Genomic DNA, 10,706 nt, shown 5'->3' on the forward strand with positions numbered 1-10,706 from the left:
TGATCTTAAGGAGAAAAATTGTAGTTCAAGGAAAATCACAATGCTTAGTATTAGACATCAGAATGGCGCAGCTAATGTCTTGAAAGTTTGCTTTCATTTGAAAGTTAAAACCAGGTTTGTGATGTCACCAAAGATGTACAATTAACAGGTACAAAGGACTTGTCAAATTATTACTGTTAAATGTCATTGTAAGAAAGACCATGCGATACAATGTCTTCCCAAAAGACAGACAGTCTCACAGACACAGAGACTAGTTTACGGATTATTATGTGTGTTCTTCTGTTTTCATAGGGCGCATGCCTATGACCTGCCTATGCCTATGAGTGATTGGTAGCAATATAGGCCTCAGAACCCCTCCCTGATAGTAGATCACAGGAGGAGAAAAATAATGAGGAAAGAAACCTCATTAATACTCTAAATCCAGGAAAAGGGGGGACTTGTTTATTCCTACAAAAATATATTATGCTTAAACAAGCAACTAGTGCTGTTTAGCATAAAAGGGGGGAATGACATGGGAAACTTTGAAAAACCTCTGTTTAACCTTTATTTGCCCAGGCCCCAGGCGCCCTAGAGAGAATGATGGGGCCGTCTGGGAGGGCGGGTGGCCGGATAGTGAGGACTGGAACTAGCACCGCCGCTGATAGAACAATTATCACATTCTGTTTCTGTATCCCACGTTTGTCACGTAGACAGAAAGACCCCCTAATCTATATATTCCCCAAGAATCCTTTGTTCGGGGCTCAGAATTTGGAAATGACTCCTCTGAGCCCGTGCACGTTAAACAATAAACCTCGTACTCCAGAATCCCTCGGTGTCTGGTCGCTTCGTTTTCCTATAACAACAACACGGGCGTCCACACACAGTGAACGAAGGAGTGTCTGTTTCAAGTTGTGTAGACCTGAGTATCAGATGGAACATAGGAGACGCTCATTAAATAGCAGCTACTGTAGTAATTCTTAGGTAAAGTTTTGTTTCTTGGTTTTTATTTTATGCTTTTGCTTGTTTAATTTATGAGGCTTAGAAAAAATCTGTGGGCAAAAAGGAAGCAATCGCAAGGGACTAAGAAAAAGGATTAGGACAGGAGGGAATTTTTCCTCTGCTGTCTCTGGCGGTAGCCAATTATTTACAGATAATTGGAAGCTGGTAGTTTCTACTGTACCTACGGGTCACTCAGAGGACATGTGCTCCCATCCACGTGTGCTGGTAATTCAACTGGGTGACTATTGGCAGATCCCTTCTATGGGACCTTAGGTTTCCCCTGGTTGTCTCTAAGGACGCCTTCCTGCTGCTTCTCTGGTAACTCGGAGCTCGCTCCTGCAGAATGGGCACACCCCCACCTCTAGAACACTTATCTCCATGAAGTCTGCAGCCATTTCAGGGCACTCCATGTCAATTCGAGACATGTGAAATTAATAAATTACATAGTACGTATTCAAGATATATGTTCATGTCAAGGCCTCTACTCATGACGGTGTTAATTTTAGCACCTTAAAACCATATGAGTTTTTCCTTAAGACATGCACTGCAGTTACTTCTAAAAATTCTTTTTAAGACATTAGAAGTAAGGAAAACTTACAGATGAAATCAAAGTATCAATAAGCCTGAAATTTGACTTCCTTTCCAAACTATGTTTTGTTCCTGCTGCTGTTAAAAATGAGTCAGGATTTGCTGTCTGGCAGCAACACAAGGTGCTTACAAGCTTCCAGGATGAAGAGAGAGCAGCCCGAATTACAGACGCGTTTGAGGCACGGTGCGGACCGCTTGCGTGACCCTGGCAGCTGTCCTGATGAAGGCTGCATCCTGCAGGGCTCTGGCCCATTTGAAGTTCCCAGACACCCAGGCTCCCAGCTGTGAGCAGTGGGAATAATTGTGAGGAAGACTCAGAGGCAGTCTCGGGGAAGATCCAAGCCGGAGATCGCAGGGTGTGGCTGTTACCTTCCCAGCACCCAGCCCTTTTGTTTGTTTTACAACACCTGAACCTTTCTCTTTGTTTCTTTTACACCAGCGCAGCATCCAAGCCCCCAGCACACCATTCCCGTCTCCCCAGGTGTTGGCTGTAGGTCCATATGGGGAAATGAAAATGGCAATGGTAATGACGATGTGATGGCAAATGTTTAAGAAGTGCTTCATATGTCACTTTTGAAAATGTTGTCTTCAGGCAGTCACAGCTACTATCCTCATTATACAGATGAAAAACACCAGGTCTTAGAGAGGACGAACATCTTGCTAAGGTTAATGAGAACTTAATTGGTTATTTTGTCTATCGTTTGCATTTTGAGGAGAGCACCTGTATTTTCTTGTATTTCTCAGTCTAATTGAGGATCAGTTCTTTCTTCAAAAGTCTTATAGAATACCCGCGTTATATCTCCTTTGCAATCCATAACAAATGGATTGAAGTTTGTTAAATTCCACTCTGGTTTTCTCAGTGTAATACAGATTGCTTTCATGGGCTGTGTTCATCAATAGCGTAGTGGGGAAAGTGCTTTTAAAGCCAGAAAGATCAGCACGGTGTTGTTTGTAACGGCAGCCAGAGAAACGTGCGCATGAAGGTATGATAGTGTTGAAGGCACTCATTGTATTTCTGAAACCTAAACCATCCAACCAGCGTCACTAAGGAAGAACACAAAACCCATGACACCGAAGTGAGTTTTGTAAGGACACGTGTAGGGGCAGAGACAGGCTTGAGGTCGGTGACAGTGTGGTCTTCCCATAGCTGACATGATGGCAATCAAGGATGCAGGCCCCAAACTGCTACTGTGAGCCAGTCAATGAAAACCCCTCCATCCTAAGATAAGAGGCTCAGCACTGCCTGATGAGGATTGCCCTGGGCCATTTTCCAGGGATTCTGGGAAGACATTTCTGGAAGTTGTGCCTACAGAACAATAGGTAATGGTCAGACAAAGGGACTCAGAAGTTCAGAGATATGTGCTGTGTATGAGAGTCACAGGGGTGGGCAAAAGTAGGTTTACAGTGGCTCACATGGAAAATAATATAATTATTTACAAATAATACGAGAATAAACTTGTGTATATTTATAACTGTAAACCTACTTTTGGCCCACTTTGTGTATATTACTGTATATGAGGATATAAGAACAAGCATGCGAACCCATTTAAACTTCCACTGGGGGAGAATGATGGCCCACGCAGGCTTCGAAGTGGCCTGAGCCCTGCCTTGTGTGCATGTGCTCTGCTGCGGTTCCTACCCACGGGGGTGCTGGGCCCAGGAGTGGCCCGCCCCACGTGGGACCAGGCCCCACTTCATCGAGGACACGCCCCAGACGAGTGGAGTGTGGCCGTCCAGGCCTTCAGCTCGGCCGGAAAAGGAAAGAAAGAACATAGTAAAATGGAGCGTTTTCCTTGTTAGGATCATCCTCATTTTTCTTATAAAGTAACATATTTATGTAGAAAACATTGGGAAACACTAAAAATGATAGTAGAAAAATTAAATTTACTGTAATCACACCATGCATAGGTCACTATGAAGATGGTGGTATACATCCTTCCAGAATTTTATGTATATTTTTAGAAGATGAGATATTCTTGTGTTTGTTCTCCACTGAATAGAATATGAACACATGTCCATATATAAAACATCTTGGATGCTGTACGTAAAACATAATTTGCGTGGTTCCACAGTATTCCAGGTAGTAGTGACGTCCTTATGCTACCGGCTTCTAGTATTTGTGCCTGTGGCATGTTTCTGATTTTTTTGTTCTTATGAACAACTAACAGATAAACAGCCTTCTAGCTGCATCTGGGGGCCCTTCCAATACTTCTTCAGGAAGAGTTAGAATTGTCGGTTACTGGGTCTGTGTAGTTCTACTGCTTTTGATATGTTTTACCTGGGAGGTATCAGTTTATATCCCACCACTAGCATGTAAGATTTCATTCGGATTCAGGACACATCTTAGCTAGTCTGAGCCAATGGCGGTGACTCCATGTCCCTTTTCAGTGTCTAGGTCAGTCATGGGCTCACGACACAGTCCTGGTGACTAGAACCTAAAGGCACATCTCCTTGAGAACTCAGGAAGTGGGCTCCTCTTTGGTGGAAAGAGACCCAGCAGGGAAAAGGGCCCATTTCTCCAGTTCTCAAAGTGGCAGAGGCTGCCTGGGAGCCAGAGCTGCCGTACCCACAGAGTGACCATGAGGGGCAGGGAGGACGAGAGGCAGTGTGCAGAGGATGGCAGGGGGAGCGTGGGGAAGGCGAGTCCTTGGAGCCACCAAATGAGCCCCCAGGGACCAACTCCTGACCGGACCATCTTGTGTGAAGTAATAAACGTTCTGATTTTCTGAACTGCGTGTAGTCAGATTTTCTGTAATTTGCAGTGAAAAAATCCTGCCTGGTTAATAAGCAGAAATAATATGTGATGGTTTTAACTTTCATTTTCTTGATTACAGCGAGCTTGAACTTTTCTCCGCCTCAGCTCCTTAGTGCTGCGTTTGTGAACCGCCTTTTCTGTCTGTTGCCCTTTCATTCCCACAGGGCGGTAGTCTTTATAATGATTTACAGACGTGTCTTCTGTTTAAAATGCTCCCCCTCTGTTGTAAATGCCACAGGTACACTTTCTATTTCCAAGCTTTTCAGTGTGCTGACATTTTCTGAATTTAACACACAAATCTTTGTCTTTGATTTCTGCCTTTGTTTTTATGCTTAATAAGTGTTTTGTCACAAAGGGAATATTCATCTGTACTTTGTTCTAGTTTTCCCATGGCTTTATTTTTACAAGTAATTATTTAATATACATTTTGGTGAATAATATGAAATAGAGACCCAATGTTTTAAAAATGTAGGTGAGCCTAACACTGTTTTAAAGGACAGTCTGTCTGGGTTACTACTGTGCTTGGTCCATCTTGGAGTTTTCTATTCCTTTTCGGGAATATCTGCCTGTCCTCTGCTTATACTAAATTATACTACTTTAGTAATTACACCTCTTTAACATATTTTATTGTCTTGTAATACAAGCCCAAATTCACTTTTATTTTGCCAACATTTTTGGTTACTCACTGATTTCTTTTTATACATGGATCTTTAATCATGTTTAAATGTCCCCCCAAATCCCATTAAGTTGTTTTCAGGGGGATGAATTACATTAAAATTATAAAATAATGTGAAGAGAATTAACATCTTTGTAACATAGTCACTTGCTATTTAGGACCACATTTCATCTGCCAAATCTTTAAAGTTGTCTTTGATTTTTGTTTAAATTTTGCATGTGGTTCCTATATATCACTTTTAACTTTTTCCCTAAGTGATTCAATTTTTGAACAAGTGGTGCATTTGTTTCTACAGGTAGAAGGAAAGCTGTCCTTGCTGTTTAAAAACCACGTGGTACAGGTGTCAGTACTCACTCTTCAGACTGAATCGAGTCCAGTGACCATCAAAACAGACACTTGGCTTTCATTAGTGCCCTTAGTGTTGGGAACTTTCTGCTAACGCCAAAGTGTTAAGTCATCTACATTTAGGAGAGAGAGATGCTTTCATCCAAGAATCCTGACGTCCTCTCAAAGGGTAGATGAGTTCAGATGATCATACCAATTACTCATAAATGAAGCATGTCTCCTTCACAAGCCTAAGCTTTATATTGTCAATAAATAGTATACAATATAAATAAAACTGTGCTTACTAAGTTATTTAATGTTTGTAAGTCAGTGTCTCACTTGGCATTCTTTGTCTCACTGTATGTCATGGAGCCAAAATTATAATTTATATCTGTATCGACTACAAATTATATATGTACAATTATATATGTGTAGTCCATACTGTATATAATCAGTCACACATAATAATCTATATAAATATACATTTGTCATTTTATACAGTTGCTTTTAAGATCAGCTACCAGAAGAAAGGAGAAATTATGCATTTATACAGATTTTTACAATTACCTGTACCTGTGCTCTTCGTTTTACTATTTAGTTTCAGATTGCGATCCAGAGTCGGTTCCCTTCAGCCTGAGGAAACTCAGTCGCATTTTCTCTTTGAGCCTTAATTTCCTCATTTGCAAAGTGAAGACAATATACTCAACAGGTAAGAATCTCCAGCTGCAACGGTCAGAAAACGCACCTTGATCTGGCAAAAAAATACACGCGTACCTGATACACAGGGACGCAGTGACTCATAAAGAGCCGTGAGGTAGGGCAGGCAGAGTTGAGTCAAGGAGTGTGGACGAGGCCATCCGAACCCACCGGCCCTTGTCCTGCCGGCTCTGCTCTCCTCCCGCTGACACGCTCTCCAGCTCCCTGTGTCCGTGTCCTCCCAGGTTAACGTCCAGTGGGAGAGGACTGGTGCTCATGCTTCTCTCCGAGCAGCTCAGCAGACATCCCAAATACCCATTCATCTGCCAATGCCCATGGCCAAGGAAATGTGGTGTTCTGATTGGCCAGGCCTGGTTCACGTGACCCTTTGGGGGTAAGGCTGTACCAACTCCCCACGTACCATGTGGCTGGGAAAAGGAAAGAGAGTGGACTCCAGAGGGAAACTGGGGTTCTGCAGCCAACAGGAAGAGCAAGAAATAGTATAGGGCCAGAAATCTATAGCTGTGTACTACTTGCTGCCCTACTTCTTAGGTCTGAAGTAACCCTGGTAACTCACTGAGTACACGACTTGGCACACAGTACTTCCCAATGTGTGAGAATGATTGAGAAAGCAAATCATTTCTTACAATGAACTTCATCCTCTCTTTCTCTTGAGCTATTTCTTCTTGGGTCCATTATCTCCTAAAGAAACAAAAGGATCTGGTCCTGGCTGGTGTGGCTCAGTGGAGTCTCGACCTGCAAACCAAAAGGTTGCTAGTTTGATTCCAGGTCAGGGCACAGGCCTGGATTGCCAACCAGGTCCCCAGTTGGGCATGTGCGAGAGGCAGCCAGTCCATGTTCGCCTGAACAGCAATGTTTCTCCACCTCTCTTTCTCCCTTCTTCCCCCTCTCTAAAAATAAATAAAATCTTTTAAAACAATTATAAAAAAAGAAACAAAAGGATTTGAAATCAGTCTTTCCCCCCAAAACGTAATGGGGAACAAAGGTCTTAAAACCTGGCCCCCTTCCAAGGCTGAACCCCTGTTGTGGTAGGCCGAGGGGAAACAGGAAAAGTAGGACTAAGGAGGGAGAGGGAAGCGGTGTTACTGTAGCACACAGCCAGCGTGTTTGACTCCTTATTCCACGGTCAGGTCCCTTCACCTCCCTTAGATTGTTTCTTCACTGTATGTTAGGAATGATGAATGCTATCCACTTGCTTCTTCTTTTTAAGGTTTTGTTTCTTTTAGAGAGATAGGAAAGGAGGGAGAAAGAGAGGGAGAAAAACATCAAAGTGAAAGAGAAACATTGATCAGTTGCCTCTTGGACATGCCTCAACTGGGGTCAGGCCCACAACCCAGGCATGTGTCCTGACTGGTCATCAGACTGACGACCTTTCGCTTTGCAGGATGATACTCCGCCAACTGCGCCATGAGGGCCAGGGCCACTTGCCTCTGTAGTAAAGACCAAACACTGCAATGGGTGTGGAGAAAATGAGAGCTGTGTCCTATTGAGTGTCTGTCACAGGCACTGTGCAGAGTTCTTTAACGAGCATCGTCTTTTTTAATCTTTTCAACTATCCTAGGAAGTAGTGAAATTGCACCTTCAGTTTACAGATGAGGAGCCTGAGGCTCAGAGAGGTTGCACAGCTGGCTCAACATCACTCTAGTAATAAGCTGGGGTTCAGCTTAGGTCCCTGACTAGTTCTTTTCATTTGGTCTTGCAGCCCGTTCTTTGTCATCTCCTGTCCCTGTGCATGTGCTTGGATAGTGGGGGATGGGTCCTGACATCTCCCATACCCAGCCCTCTCCAGTCTGTGTGTACACACAAATGCACACACTCAATCCCCTTAGCACGTGCCCCTTCCTCCCTCCCTCTCTTCACTGGAATCACGTTCTTTTCCACTTCCTATTCACCAGTCTGAAGTTTCTCCAGGTGAAGGAGACAGTCCTGGAAATCAGAGTCTTCACGGACTCCCCTTCCACAGCAGCCAGGACCTCAGTAGCCTTCCGGGACCAGAGAGGTAGGGGAGTGCCTCACCCTCAGCCTCTGGCCCATGCCCGCAGGTTGGAGTTGTGTGCGCGCTCTTGAAGACCTCTTCTGTGCTCGCCTCAATCAGTGTCCTGGTGGCCAGAGGACCAACTTAATAGAATCTCAGTGACCATAAGAGAGGTCTGCAATGACATGACCATAGAATGTGGACTCACCACATTTACAGTATAAAGAATAAGTCAGAAACCGGGAGGGAAGGCAGAGGGACGTCTGTGTGCTGGGCTCACGTGTATAGATTGCACGATTGGACGCCTTTCAGAATGAAACCCTGTTTCCTAGCTTTACATACATCCTTTGTCTCTGGGCCCCCACGCATTTCAATAATTCTATTCCAACCAGAACTTTAACTCAGGTACAAAACCCCATGTCTTCAATTTGCCAGGAAGTTCCCATGAGGGTACTTGAACTTCTCATCCATGGGTCCTGATTTTTTGTTCTCATGTATTTGGGTGTGTTAGGGCTCATTAAACTCCCAAACAGGCCTCTTACCAAAGCTCAAGCTTCCCTCATGCATGATGTAGAGCAGACACAGGAATAGTTTGGGGCTGCACTTCCATCTGAAACAAGGCAGAAATACAGTACAGGGGGGATTCGACCCTTAAGTAGATCTGTCTCAGGTGGTTGCTCAGCTACTTCTCTATGGTTGGCTCCCTTTCTCCTGTTACATCATTCTCTCTACACTGGCAATCAGGTCTTGATTTATATTTGGAGTCACAAAATACCTGACTAACTCTGACCACTTGTCTGCATTGCAAAACCCCTTCCACAGAGATTGTCAGACCTGGCTTTCCATTGCAGTCTCCTGGGGAGCTCTGGACAGCGGCAACAACTGGGTCTCATCATTCTGAGGGAATGGATGGGGCTTGTCTGGGGCTCCGGGAGTTCTGAAACATCCTTAGGTGACTCTGACATGAAACCTGGTGAGCGCCCAGCCCTAGCAAGTCTGAGTGTGAGCTGGTTCTCCTGGTGAGAAGGTCTCATTTCCCGTCCCCTCATTTGATTTCCAGGCATTGGTGACATAAGTGAACACACACAAAATGTATCAATTTACACGCACCCGAAGGGGAAGCACAGGTATGTCGCACACGGTTCTGGAGCACAGCATCCCGCAGGTGCCTGTAGCTGCTGGGTCGCTGTTCTTGCACATCCTTCACCACTGGGCCTGGAGGGTGTGCTTTCAGGTGCCCTCGCCTGGTGCTGTGTCTCGGACTATCTATACTGATCCCTACAGCTGTCAAAGCTGTCACTTCACAGATTCCATTGTAATATGAAGGGCTCTTCTAAAAATAGTGTTTTTATCTTCCAAAGTCTGTGCCAACTGGAACTGGAATGCACACAGCTCTGGTGCAGCCACAGTGAAGATAAACACCCACTTGCTTATCTCTGTTTCACACCTGCCCGAGCTTCTGGGGAGCTTTCCCACCTAGCAGGGCCAGGAAACTCTCTAACTCGTAGAGTGTCTGCATCCCAGGGTAAAATCTCAGTGGAGTAGTGTGCACTGTGTCTTCTTAAAAGACTCAACCCCTCCCAGGAAAATGACTGGCTCTTCCGTGTGGAAGGCCGGCCCCCTTTCAGAAAAGAGTCTGAAATACAGACTGGTTCCCGTGAGCTGTCTGATGAGCAATCGAGGGAGGTCAGGTGGCCGAGGTGAGGTGGCCCTGGGAAACCAGAGCTCAGGACTGAGCCCCCACCCATTCCACTGACACGTTCATGCTGTGAGCACCTGCCCCCGCCTCTGCCAGGCCCTGGGACCAGAAGGAAGCAATGCAGGCGGGGCCCCTGCCTCATGGAGCTTACAGGCTAATGAGGAGGATGGATGGGAAGCCATGAAACTCAAATACATGTGTAACTACAGAAGGTGATAAATGACGAGAGGGGTCAGAGAGGAAGGTACTGTGAGAGGAAACAATGCAAGGATCTCCTTGACACTAGGTAGTGGGGGCAGGTCAGGACAACCTCCTGGGTCTAAGGGATGAGGCAGACATGGCTGGAGGAGGGAATTTCAGGAAGGGCAACTCAGGGGTGGGGGTTTGCTAGCAAGTTCCTCCAGGAATTAGCATGACCAGAGGCAGGGAGCAGGGAACAGTCTGAGAAGGCTATTAAGCCTGTGAAGAGAGGTGGGAGAGGGAGGTCAAGGTCAGAACACTCAGGGCCTTGCAGGGGGGAGACTTGGGATTCTGCAGTGGAGGCCCAGTGGGTCCAGGGCTCAGGTGACCATCATGTGCCTTCCAGAAGAGAATGGATTGAAGAAGCACGAGTGAGTGGGGGACAGCAGAGTGAAGGTGGGAGGCAGCCGTTCACAGGGGTGTTGCTCACCTGAGCAAACGCACCTCTCTCTTGCCTGCTCGCAGGGTGAGGGAGCAGCAGGGTGTCTAAGGGGATCAACACTGTGTTTCCTGGGTCTGTGGGCCTGAGGCAGCTGGGAGGTGGAGTTTGGCTGTGACGTTGGCCGTGTCACTCAGCCTCATCCACTCTGTCTCGGGGACCAGCAGAGTTGAAGGTCTTTGTTCCCTGAGGACTGCAGGATCCTTTTGCCTGTCTCGTCCTTGGGTGATGCACAAGCACCTGGGTATTTTTACCTTTGGTATCTCTCCTGTCTCTCGCCTTTGTTCCAGTTGCTCTGCTGATATCTGGGTTGCG

The 10,706-nt window shown here is 45.7% G+C and overlaps 1 long non-coding RNA gene across 2 annotated transcripts; it reads right to left on the reverse strand.

Annotated features, from left to right (window-relative positions):
• Positions 1 to 8,617, reverse strand: LOC128627151 (uncharacterized). Of its 2 annotated transcripts, none has more exons than XR_008391265.1 (4): positions 8,556 to 8,617; positions 8,055 to 8,137; positions 5,889 to 6,773; positions 1 to 2,872 (listed from the first exon to the last, which is right to left on the reverse strand). It is a non-coding gene; the product is annotated as an uncharacterized LOC128627151 (long non-coding RNA). The 2 variants fall into 2 exon arrangements; XR_008391264.1 differs by having other exon boundaries at positions 7,931 to 8,137.
• Between the last annotated feature and the right edge of the window lie 2,089 nt (positions 8,618 to 10,706).

The sequence above is a fragment of the Artibeus jamaicensis genome, unplaced genomic scaffold, assembly GCF_021234435.1.
Source record: "Artibeus jamaicensis isolate MK-2021 breed Jamaican fruit bat unplaced genomic scaffold, CSHL_Jam_final contig_3264, whole genome shotgun sequence".
In the NCBI taxonomy this organism is placed as follows: Eukaryota; Metazoa; Chordata; class Mammalia; order Chiroptera; family Phyllostomidae; genus Artibeus; species Artibeus jamaicensis.